This window comes from Puma concolor, chromosome A1 (assembly GCF_028749965.1).
Source record: "Puma concolor isolate L17-30 chromosome A1, mPumCon1.1.hap2, whole genome shotgun sequence".
In the NCBI taxonomy this organism is placed as follows: domain Eukaryota; kingdom Metazoa; phylum Chordata; class Mammalia; order Carnivora; family Felidae; genus Puma; species Puma concolor.
The window spans coordinates 974938-986534 of NC_141667.1; the positions used below are offsets into that span (position 1 = coordinate 974938).

General features: G+C 59.1%; 1 protein-coding gene across 1 annotated transcript in view; it reads right to left on the bottom strand.

Moving 5' to 3' along the window:
* The window catches only part of LPCAT1 (lysophosphatidylcholine acyltransferase 1), a 55424-nt gene extending 48742 nt beyond the window's left edge, over nucleotides 1-6682 (bottom strand). Inside the window, exon 1 of the mRNA XM_086675427.1 lies at nucleotides 6536-6682. The gene's annotated coding sequence lies outside the window, so the exon portion shown is untranslated. The remainder of the gene's footprint in view (nucleotides 1-6535) is intronic.
* Nucleotides 6683-11597: the final 4915 nt, after the last annotated feature.

The window sequence follows — 11597 nt, forward strand, 5'->3', positions numbered from 1 at the left end:
TCTGAGCATTCAATTGCCAACTGCCCTGATCACAGACACAAGAACCCAGCTGGGAGCTGGTGGAACAGTGTGAGAAGCTATCCAGGGACAGGCAACAAGGAGAGGGCTTTTCCACTCCTTCCCAACAAGCAGATCCATGGAGAAACCCCAAAGGCCGACAAGGGGAGAAAACAGCCAGGAGAGCAGGGGTAAGGAGTGGAGGGCCCAGATGGGTGGGTCTGTGGACAGGAAAGGTGAGGAGTCCGGGGCCCAGAAGAGTGAGTCTGTGGAAAGCAGAGGTGAGGAGTGGAGGGCCAAGAAGTGTGAGTCTATGGACAGCAGGGGTGAGGAGTGGAGGGCCCAGGAGGTGGGTCCATGGAGAGCAAGGGCAAAAGTGAGGAGTGGAGGGCCCTGAAGGGTGGGTCTATGGAGACCAGGGGTGAGGAGTGGAGGGCCCAGAAGGGTGAGTCTATGGAGAGCAAGGGTGAGGAGTGGAGGGCCCAGAAGGGTGGGTCCATGAACAAGAAGGGTGAGGAGTGGAGGGCCCAGAAAGGTGGGTCTATGGAGAGCAGGGGTGAGGAGTGGAGGGCCCAGGAGGGTGGGTCTATGGAGAGCAGAGGTGAGGAGTGGAGGGCCAAGAAAGGTGAGTCTATGGAGAGCAGGGGTGAGGAGTGGAGGGCCCAGGAGGGTGGGTCCATGAATAGGAAGGGTGAGGAGTGGAGGGCCCGAGGGGATGAGTCCAGGGAAGTTCATTGTCTTGCACTGCTTCACACTTTCTTTGCTTCAGTTTTAATCCTGTGATGGAATATTCTAGAAGTCCCAGAGTGTTCTGGAGGCTTGACTAGGAGAAGCTGGGCTTGGGCAAGGGGTTATATGCAGTTTTCTTTCAGTGAAAGGAAAAAGACATTCATCTCTGGGACTTAGTTTCTTAGTTTGGAGAAACTGCCAGCTGGGCCCTCGGACTCGGACTGGGAAGGCAAATCCCGTGGCGTTCTCCAGGAACCTTCTGGAACACACCCTGGTGCACAGAGCTGCGGGCCAGGCTCTGGGAAGCGCTAGCGGTGTCCCTGTGGCTCCTTGTTCCTACTCCGCTTCTGTCTGAGGAAGGCAGGTTCAGAGAGAAATGTTTCCACAGATGGACCGAGAGCACAGGACATGCTCGCGGGCGTGGGGCTGGGTGTTCTGGGTCTGTTTGCGGAGTTTTAGTTATTTACAGATTTCAGAGACGTTCTCCTCTGTTTCCTTCTGATACTTCTTTTTAGTTCTGCCTTTCATGTTGTTTCCAACCCATCCGCACGTTTCCTCCTCTACACTGAGACCCCGTAGTCGACACCATCATCCGCTCGCCTCCCCGGTCTGTGGCTCCTTTGGGCACGAACACAAGTGCTTGTGAAGCCATTTCCGGATGCTCCATTTCACGGTTTGTTAGTTCCTGGTGGCACCACCCTCTTCTAACCGCTGCGCCTCTGGAATCGTGTGCGCTGGTGACCGGTAGGGTGAGTTCCTGTTGCTGCCTCTTCTTAAGTCTGTCCTGTTTCGCTAAAAAGTCCACTGGAAGCCTTGTTCTGGAATGTGCTAAGTGCACACTTCACAAGAATGTGTTGTAAGGGTACCTGGAGTCTGTTTCAGGTTGGTGCTCTAAGACACACAGACGTGGACGTGGGGCAGAGGATGAAGTTTTCCTCGTGCTTCCCTAGGCATGGGGATGGGGTGCTCCCCGGGAAGCACCAGGGGCCGTCAGGAGGCAGCGGGGCGAGGGGGCAACGCCCTTCACTGCGGCTTCCCCGGGGGATGCAGAGGAGGGCGGGTGAGCAGGGCGGGGGGTGGGGTAGAGAGCCCACAGAGAGGAGGGGTGAGCTGGTTTGCACGTGAGAGGCGAGTTACTAGCTCCGGGAAGGGCCACCCTCCAGGGTCAGCAGGCCCGGTGTCAAAACGCAGAAACGGAAAGGCCTGTGTAAGGCAGACCTTCGGGGCCTGCGTCCAGAGGGGTCCTTCCACAGGCCGGCAGGACGGACCAACTCCTTGTTCACTGGCAATGCCTCCCCCATCACGGGAAGGCGGGAGCCCCTCCGCCCGGCCCCTCGGGCGTGGCCCCTCCCGGAGCGGCCTCCCAGCCCTGCGGGCAGGTGGCCTCAGGTCTCTCCCCTCTGCTGTCCCCTGTGCCTGGACACCTTCGTTCAAAGCTCCGCACTTCCTTCAGGTCTGGCTGGTAAGACCTGGGGGTCCTGTTAGCCCCGGCCCCTCGTGTGCGTATGGCTCTCAGTACACCCGTGCAGCCCACGTGCATTTTACGTGAAGTTCATTTGTGTGGAACAGGATAGTTTCCAAGACTCCTTCTGTGAGTGAAATAGGGCCATTTTATAGGTAGTCAAACTGAAGCGTAACAGACTGAGGGACCAAGATCATAGCCAGGGCCACAGAAGGCTCTGGCCTCATTTCCAGGGGTGTTTCTTTCTGCCCACGTGTCAGGACTCCCTGGTGGGCACTGTCCCGTGGTCATCCATTTCCACAGGCAGCTTTCCACAGAGAGGTCCTATTGTTACAACACTTGGATTCCAGATAGAACCACTTCCCTCAAATATGCAGACATCTGACATCAAATAGGGACGTAAATGCTTGATGTTATATTTTATGTGTAGGTTTTGACCATCGTGGAGGTGCAGTTTTAAAGGGCCCAGGAGATTAAAAAACTCATCCACACGGCACACTTCTTAGCCACGTCGTCTGTTTTATTTTCCTTGACGTTAAAAAAAACGATCCTCGTGTAAAACATGATCTGAAGTGATGATCTCTTCCATGGGTCTTTATCAAAATTTAAGAGGGTTTTGAAACTCAGAGGCATGGAAGCATTTTTTTTTTTTTTTGGTGCTTGAGCACATCTTCCTTCACACTTTGGGCTTGCAGAACAAATGTTTACATGTAATTCCGCTTCCCCAAATGTCAAAAACCCCACAAATATGAAAACAGTTATTCTCAAAGGAGCCATCCCGCATGAAAAACAATCGCTTACAGTAAATTCTTTCTAGTTGGCTTTGAAAAATGCTGTGTCGAATTATTTCTGCCAATTTGCAGGGACAGCGATCTTGTTTAGCTGGGGGGAGGGCGAGTTTCCAAGGGGGGAGATTCGCCGTGAGGCGGGGGCAGTGGTCCGGGCCCCGGGAACCCGCTGGCTCTCCTCCCTGTGATGCCTCCTTATCGATAGAGAAGCACATGGCCCCCCAGGGTGAAGCCAGCCTGCCCGGCCTGCCTGGCACCTAGCCGGGGGCCTGCCACCAAGTCCTGGCGCTTTGCAGAGAGGAACAGCTCCTGCTGGTGGGACCAGAGGGGTCCCGGGCAGGGGGACCCGAGACCCGGAACGAGGCCGGGAGATAGCGATGCACGAGGAGGTGGGAACGTCCGCCACCCCAGTGCAGGCAAGGCTCCTACAACCCAGACCCGGGCCGGTTGGGCGGGTGGCGCCTCACGTGGAGCCGGACCGGCTCCCTGCCCCCTCCCATCCAGCCGCTCCCTCCCCTCCTCCCTCCTCCCCTCCCTATCTCGCCAGCTGCAGGCTCCTGGACAGAGCCTGTCACACAGCTGGGTGGTATCGTGTGCCTCAGTCGCCCTCAGAGGTGAGTGGGCACAGCAGGTGGGGGTGGGCCGGGCAGGGGAGCCAAGGTGTCCAGCCGTCACGTGCGTGGGCACTGGCACGTGAATGCAAAGCTGCACCTGCGTGCACACCTGCCCTCTTCCCATCACCTCGCGTGCACTGACGCCCAAGCCGCAGTGACCCGGGCCCCAAGGAGGTGTGCTTTTCACAAGTGGCTCGTGCTTTAGCAAACAGGGAAACCATCCCGAGCGAGAGCATTTGGTCTCTCATCACAGAGGCTGGAAATCACCTGATCTGACTTCTTCACGTCAGGACATTGGCCATAAGAGGATCTTTGTACATATTTTCAACATTTGATGAGGCCAAGAACTCTCTTGTTGGATCGGAGGCCTTTGATAAGCCACTCAACTTTGAAGCCTTGCGGGAGAGAGCGTATCTTAAACCAAGGAAGCCGGTGTTTGTGTTTGAGGCAGGACATGGGGGGGAGGGGGGGTGGGGGGGCGTCCTTGAGCCCTGGGCTGTTTGCTCAGTCAAAACGGACACGGGATGTGTTTTGTTCATCGTGTGGTTTTGGGGAACGATCCCCAGTTAGAACATGTGTTGATAACTCGAGGCGACCCTGGTACTTGTTCCCAGCTGGAGGGGAATATTCGATGGGGGTCCGCAGAGCGTGGGCCCCGCCACGGAGGGTGGGTCCTACCACCACGGCAAACACGTCTGACCTCAGTCTGGCTCAGTTGTCCTTTTGGACAAAACTCCACATGGGTAATGATTTCTGACAGTGTTTTCGGCGATCTTCCTTCCCTCTGTGCTCAGAATTTATAGGAATTTATAGGACTGCCCCAGAAAGCTTCTCGTAACCAGCACCGTGCTTGTGACCAGGGTTTCGCACAGGCCACAGTCTTTCTTCCCTACGCGGGTTCCATCCTGTGACCCGAGAAGGTGGTGGCCTGGGGCCGTGGGCACGGGTTCTGCTGCAGCCCTGGGGGGTGGGGGGGAGGCGGTGGTCCGCCTCCCGTACCCTCCTTGGCTGGAAGGCGGGGTCGGGTCGAACCGGTCTGGAGGGTTTTTGAAGGGCTGGGAGGGTGAGTGCAGCCGCGGTGCCCAGGATGGGGTCTGACGCATGGCACACGGGCTGAACGTGAGCCACCGTAGCAAGTACGTGGCACTCACTTCCCGCCATCGGGGGGCTTGGGGGTGGCCAGGGCACAGGCCCACATCCTCGGTGCTCTGAGTTTGACGCGGCTCGTCAGTGCGGGTGTCGATTCTTTTCTGAAGGGGAGGGACTTGGTCACACGGCTTCGAGAATTAGATCCGGGTTGCAAATGGGGTTCTTCACTTCGACTCTGGAGTCTGTTACTACTTAACAAAGGCTCTACGTCCCACTATGCGTAAATAGGCACACGGACAAGGGGCCCTCCCGGGGGGCGGCCTGCGTGCAGGTGGGGGTCCGGCACCATCATTTACCAGGACGGGAACTTTGGCCAGGTCGTGTCCCCTTCCCGCCTGTGTCTGTCAGGTATGAACAGGTGGCCGGGCCCATGTCTGCAAAGGCAAAGCCTGCCCTCATCAGAAAAGGCTACCTCCCACCTCACTGCTGTGGGGTGCTGGGCTTCCGTGGAGCCCGCCAACCGGGCCAGAAGGTCGTCGGTTCTGAGTTCGAGTTCCATCCCGGTGTCTGTGGGAGTGGCCGCCTCCAGACCTGGCTTGTTCCGTCACCATCAGAGAGATTTAGGAAGGGAACAACTACCTGCGTGGTCCCGGGCCTGGGTCCCGAGGAGGCGGGCTGGGCGCGTGGGGGCGTGAGTCAGGGCCCCGGGTCCTCCCGCGTGCACCTGCAGACATTGAATCACACTGCGGAAGGCGGTGAGGACTAAGGGAGCTCTGACTTCCCGCCTTTGAAACAGAAGCCTGGGGGACGTGCTGCACAGAGCAGAGCAGCATGACCGAGGGGAGCCGGTCTCGTGTGTGATCGCGGCTGCCCCTGTGGGCAGCGCCTGGGGAGAAGCCGCGGGGGGCGACCGCAGAGTGCGCCCCGGGGCCCTTCCAGACCCACCTCCCACCGGGATAAGTGCTCACGAAAAATTCGTGCCTGGTTCCCAACAGGTGCGCCGTGACAAGGGGTCCCGAGTCCCCCATGCGCGAGCAGCTGCACACACAGACATCTATGTGGCCCCTGCTGTTTGCAGCCACTCTGTACCTCACGGGGCACGGGGTGGGGGTCGGGTCCTGGGAGAAGCCGACGCGGGGCAGGGGGCACATCAGGGATGCAGCAGGTATCTGCTCGTCCTGCCTGCGGATGCCGTTTCCAGGGTTGGGGCTCAGAGCGAGGGGCACTGGGGGGTGCGGGAGGACTCTCTCCACTTGGCCGGGCCCAGAGGGGAGCCTCCCGTCTTGGGGGTTCTGAGGAGCACAGTGAGCTGAACCAAGTGTGGTCCCCTTTGTCCAAAGTCACAGTAGGGGCGCCCGGTTGCTTCGTTGGGGAAGCGTCAGACTCTTGATCTCGGCCCAGGTCGTGACCTCACAGCAAGGGCTTGGAGCGTGGCCCAGATCAGCCTGTCCGTCCAGCGTGCGATCTGAGTGAGGGTCCCCCGTCAGCCGCAGGGGTCCAGGCTGCACTTGGCCACACCCGCAAAGAGGCTTCCAGGGCCTGCCCGCTGGCCCCCTATGGGCCAAGCCCAAGTTCCGTCCTCAGAGCCGCCCTCCGGTCGCCAGACCCCAGGGCCGGGGTGCACTGCCCATACCTCCAGAAGCCCGGCTCCCTGCTGAGCTGTGTGCCTCCCTGCCAGATGAACCCGGCAAAGTGACCCACTTGTGACACGTCCGTCTGGGACCCTTCCTCGCTAGCGTGGGATAAGGGTCTCAGCTCTGCAGAAATCTTCATGGAAACTAGCCTTCCCTTCCATACACAGACCCCACCCCACCATCCACAACAACGGGGGTTTGCTTCTCCACAGGGGCTCTCGCCGCCTTTCCTGGGGGAACCGCCTGGATCCACAGCCGCTCCCAGTTTAGGATCAGGGCTGCTGCGCGTGGCTGGTGTAAAGCTGCGTCACCTCCAGTTGGCGGGCGTGGTGGCCAGAGGGACAGATCCTGGCGCCCCTTGCCCGGGTCTTTCTTTCCTGACCACTTACACGTGACGCTGTTTGGCCATCAGCCTCGGAGGGCGGGTCAGCGCCAGAGGACAGGGCGTTTATTTATTTCCTTTCCTGACATGAACCAGCACCTGGAAGGTGCTGGGTGGGGATCTGGAGTGGTGAAGGGGTTTTGGCTGTGGTCACACAGTCTTTTTTTTTTTTTTTTTTAATGTTTATTCATTTATTTTTGACAGAGAGAGAGAGAGAGAGAGAGAGAGCACGGGCCAGGGAGGAGCAGAGAGAGGGGGAGACACAGAATCCGAAGCAGGCTCCAGGCTCTGAGCTGTCAGCACAGAGCCTGATGCGGGGCTCGAACTCAGTGAGATCATGACCTGAGCCGAAGTCAGATGCTTAACTGACTGAGCCACCCAGGCGCCCCAGTCACACGGTCTTATTTAGCCCAGCCCCACAGTACATGAGTGATTAAATGTGGAAAGTGTAATCTTTCTTCATGAATTTATCTTCATGAATCTGGGATAGAGAAGGATTTCCTCTGAAACCCACAAAGAGCACAAGTCATACAGAAAAACATTGATACATTTGAGTAAGACAACAGTGTAAAAGTCTCACAATAAACCACTGATGATACAAGCCACAAATTGTGCACAAAATAGTTACAAAGGATATCATTACAAATGGATTAGCATCCACACAACATGAAGAACTTGTACACAGCTTACAGGAAAACAAACAACAGAATCGTGGGCACAGCGCGCGAACAGGCAATTCCCAGAAGAGGAAGCCCCCGCGGCAGAAAACACAGATGAAAGACGCTCCTGTTTGCTGGTCTGAGAGGCGCAGGACTGGGAGGTGCACCTGCCCCTGCACTCGCTGGAGGTGCGCCCCTCCCCCCCGCCACTGCACAGTCCTGGGGGTTCTGACAAGGCCAAGCGTTGGGGGCTATGAGGCGACACGGTACAAGGAGGAGGGCAGCCCCCCCGGGGGGGGGGGGGGGGACAGTTCGCAAACATCCAGCAAGCGACGTCCGGGCCCTGTGGCCTAGGAGCTACACCCCTGGGAGTACATCCCAGGGAAACCTCACTGAGGAGGGCACCTTTTATTGTGGAATTGAGACAAAATGGGAACTGGGCATCGAGGAGGGAAGTGACAACCTAAGTTTGCATGGTCACCTATGGAGCACCGAACGGAGCCAAATTAACCACCGGGAGCTAAACGCACCCGCTGGTGTGAGTAACGAATGCCCCGGCGTAGCTCGAGAGCCACAGTTGAATGGGGATTTTTTTTTTTTTTTTTTTTTTTAGAAGCACTGAAATACAGTGTAAGCACAAACGGGAGGCAGAGTGCGGGGGTGGGGGTGGGGGTTCCCAGGCCGCACTTTGAATGGGGCCCGAGATGTTTCTAAGCGACCGAACGGACAGGCTTTGAGAGGCAGATATGGCGGACCGTGATTTGGAAAGTTTCAGCCACGGCAAACAAACCCAGTGCGGCCAAGAGCGGGGCCAGGGGATGCGGAGGGAGGGGACCACCCTGGGGTCTGCTTAGAAAAGTGGAAGGGGGGGTCCGGTGCGAGTGAGGAGGCGGGTGGTGCTGAGGAAGCTTTCGAGGGCTCAGTCATAAACTGAAGTGTTAGGGTTTTAGTTTGATCTGGTTTGATAATGAAACTATGGCTTTTACATTTTTAATTTTGGCTTTCCAGTTTTATTTTACGTTGGAGATTGAAACTGCTTTTCCGATAGGAAGGTTTTTTTCACCGCTAACAGAATTTTCGTGGATCTGGTTTTAGACGCGGCGCCTGGGTTTTCGGAACAGAGGGAAAGAGAAGTGGCGACTCGTCTGCCCCGCCCGCGTCTAGCAGTGTCAGAGCCTGTGGGGGATGGTCTTGCGGGCGTTTACGATGTCAGCAAAGGGGTTAGTCCAGGCTGGCGTCCGGCACAGACATTCTCAGCCGAATGCGTGTCTGAAAGGTAGGATTTGATCTCAATTATTCCATTCAGCTTCGTTAAAGGAGAGTAAGAGAAAAAAGAATTTATCTTAGCTTCTGATCCTATAACAACTTTATTTTAAATCCAAATGCCGCAGCCCTGGCGGGCTTTCCGCGTGGACTGGCATTTCGGCTGCTTTGGAGAAAGAAACCTCATTCACACAAGTCCAAGTTTTATGAACAGCCGTCCCACTTTCCCGCCGTGGCTGCGCTGTGATGTTGACCCAACACAACACACAGATCCCTCTGTCCCCCACTGGCCGCTGGCCAGGCGTCTTCGGTCTATGGAGCGAGATCACTCAGAGCTGGAAATCTCTGGGCAACAAAAGCCTCTGTTCCATCGATGACAGGCTTTGTACAGAAGGGTCCCTGCGTCACCACGGCTGTGGGTGACGAATCAGAGACGGGCGCCTGCTGAGAGAAAGCTCTTTAATTAGGCCATCCCGTCGGGCGGGGAGGAACTGAGGGCACCCCGATTCTGGTTCAGTAGGTGAACCCGGAGGAGTCCCATCCTACACTTTCTGGGGCGCTTGGAGTCCAGCGGCCCCTCACAGCCACCTCTTCTTGGCCTGCTCGACAGCACGAATCCTGGGTTTAGTGCTGGGGGGTGGACATTGGCCAGCACTCTGCTGCTGTCACCGGGAGGTCAGCCCACGTGCTCAGGACGGGGAGCCCGGTTCCAGGAAGCAGACGCCCTCCCCCTGACGCCTGGCTCGTTGCCTTTAGTTCTTGGTCCGTTTTGTGTCTTTGGCTTTGACTCCTGAGCTGTTTGGATGGTTCTCTGGAATGAAGGGGGAGGGGTCGCCGATGCCCGGTGCCCCAGGGGACAGTGCGTCCAGGGAGACCCTGCGGTGGGCTGGGGCCGCTGTGATCACCACTCTGCACCCAGCTGGGGAGGGTGGGGTCCTGTCCTAAGAAGTGGCCTGAACCCGGACCCCCCCACCCTGGACAGGTGAGACAGACAGTAGGTGACAAGTCACAGGTGTAGCCCCGGAGAGGGACCCCGCCTGCCACACAGGGCTACACGGCCGCCCTGGGGCACCAGGTGACCCAGCAGGGCTGCGGAAGGAAGGAGGCTGGGTCATGACAAGAGCGCAGGGCGGCCCCTGGCAGGAGGGGGCGCGGGGTGGGCCTGTTTGGACATTCTACGTCCCGGCAGCAAGTTGGACGCCATCGGCCCCCTCCCCGGGGACCCAGCCCAGGCCAGTGTTTCTGGTGAGGGCAGGGCACTCAGGGTCGGGCTGCAGATGCTGGGACGCTCTGCGATGTCACGGTGCCGTCTCAGATATTTACATTTGGATGTTTCTTCTGGCCGGCTGTGGGGTGATCTTCTGAAGGTGCTTGTTGTTCAGAGAAATGCACTCAGGTCCCGACGGAGGGACGGCACCCCTCCGTGCGGGGGGCCCTGGGCCCCTTTCGGGACTCAGCAGGAGAGGAAGGGACACGTTTCCTCCTCTTCTCGGGCACAATCCCTAAAGTGCCACTTGGCCCAGACCCTCAGGGGCAGAAACAGGGCTGACCGCAGCCCCTGGGCCTCCTCTCTCCAGGCACCTCCCCCAGGTGCTCTCCTGCCCCAGTCACGCCCCTTCCTCTCTCCCTTCAGACCTCGTGCCTCTGGCCAACACCGGAGCGTGGTGTCCAGAGGGTTGGTGCAGTGACCCCTGACCCCTGTGTGTACGGCCCCCACTCCCATCTCTTGGTTCCCGACGAGCCGCTCCCGACACACAGACAAAACGGGGTGCAGCCTGGGCGATGGCTGTGGTGGGGGGGGAAGCCTGGGGCTTTGCGAGGGCGCCCGCCCTCCCACGGGGCTGAGGGCCACGCGAGCCAAAGCTCGACCTCGCGGGCCTGGTCCTGCCCTGCTTGCTTTTCTCGAGTGTGTGTGGGAGCAGGTGGGGCAGCGGGTTGAACCCTGCAGCGCGAGGCAGGGAAAGGGCGGGAGAGCCTGGGGGCGTCACGATGCAGGGTCTGTGTGCCAAACAGAAATTCTGCAGACCCAGCCCCGTGTGATGCAGGTGTGGGGCCGGCGAGGGCCGGGTCACTTTGTGTCCTTGACTGAGGCCGGGCCCGCGCTCCTCAGACTTTTCCTCTGTGGGACGAGGGGATCAGTCCCTCGGCCCCACGCGCGTTTTTTCATGGCAGCCCATCAGAGGCCTGGCGGCCGGCATGACCCGAGGGCGCTGGGCCCTGGGAGGCAGGAGCTGTCTCTGGCGCCTGTCCGCACCCTGCGTTCCCTGCGGTGGGCATCTCGGCACACAAGGCTTTCTCCCCTAACGCTTTTCTATTGAAATCAGGGTCATCTGACCTTTGCGGCCAGTCCTTGCTCTTAAACTTCCACTCTTTAAACTGAGTGCTCCATCCGCCCCCCGAGCGAGGGGAGCACCGTCTGCCTTCTGCTCATCTCTGACGTGCCCGTGACGGGGCGGGAGGACGCCCACGATCCCGAGCTCAGCGCATGGGGGCGGGACCCAGCGCCCACCCGCCGTGCGGACAGCGTCCTGTGGCCAGCGGGGCCACGGGCGGAAGTGAGGCCGGCGGCACCCACACCCGGCGGGCGAAGCCCTCGGGCCCAGAGGCCACGAGGCTGCTGGGGCGGCCACTGCGGGTGCCCCGCCCCGGGGACCAGGTCCTGCTGTGCAGCCAGGTGCTGAGGGTGTGGCATGTGGAGCTAACATTCGCTAGGCCGCCACATCCTGCCGGGACCTGCGCCCGGCCTCACGGGACCCTGCGCCTGCCGAGTCAGGACGCCCCCACCTGCCGCCCAGACGTGGGCACACGTGTCTGAGTCGGGTGCGGTCTCCGGGGCCTGCTCACTGGTGACGTCCCTCAGCGAGCAGTTCCAGGGCAGGGACAGGCCTCCGTCATGGGTCAGGGGTCAGCGAACAAAGTGTTCCAGGAACGCAGCCCCGCCAGCTGCCGGGTGGCTACTTGAGGATGAGTGGCCGACACG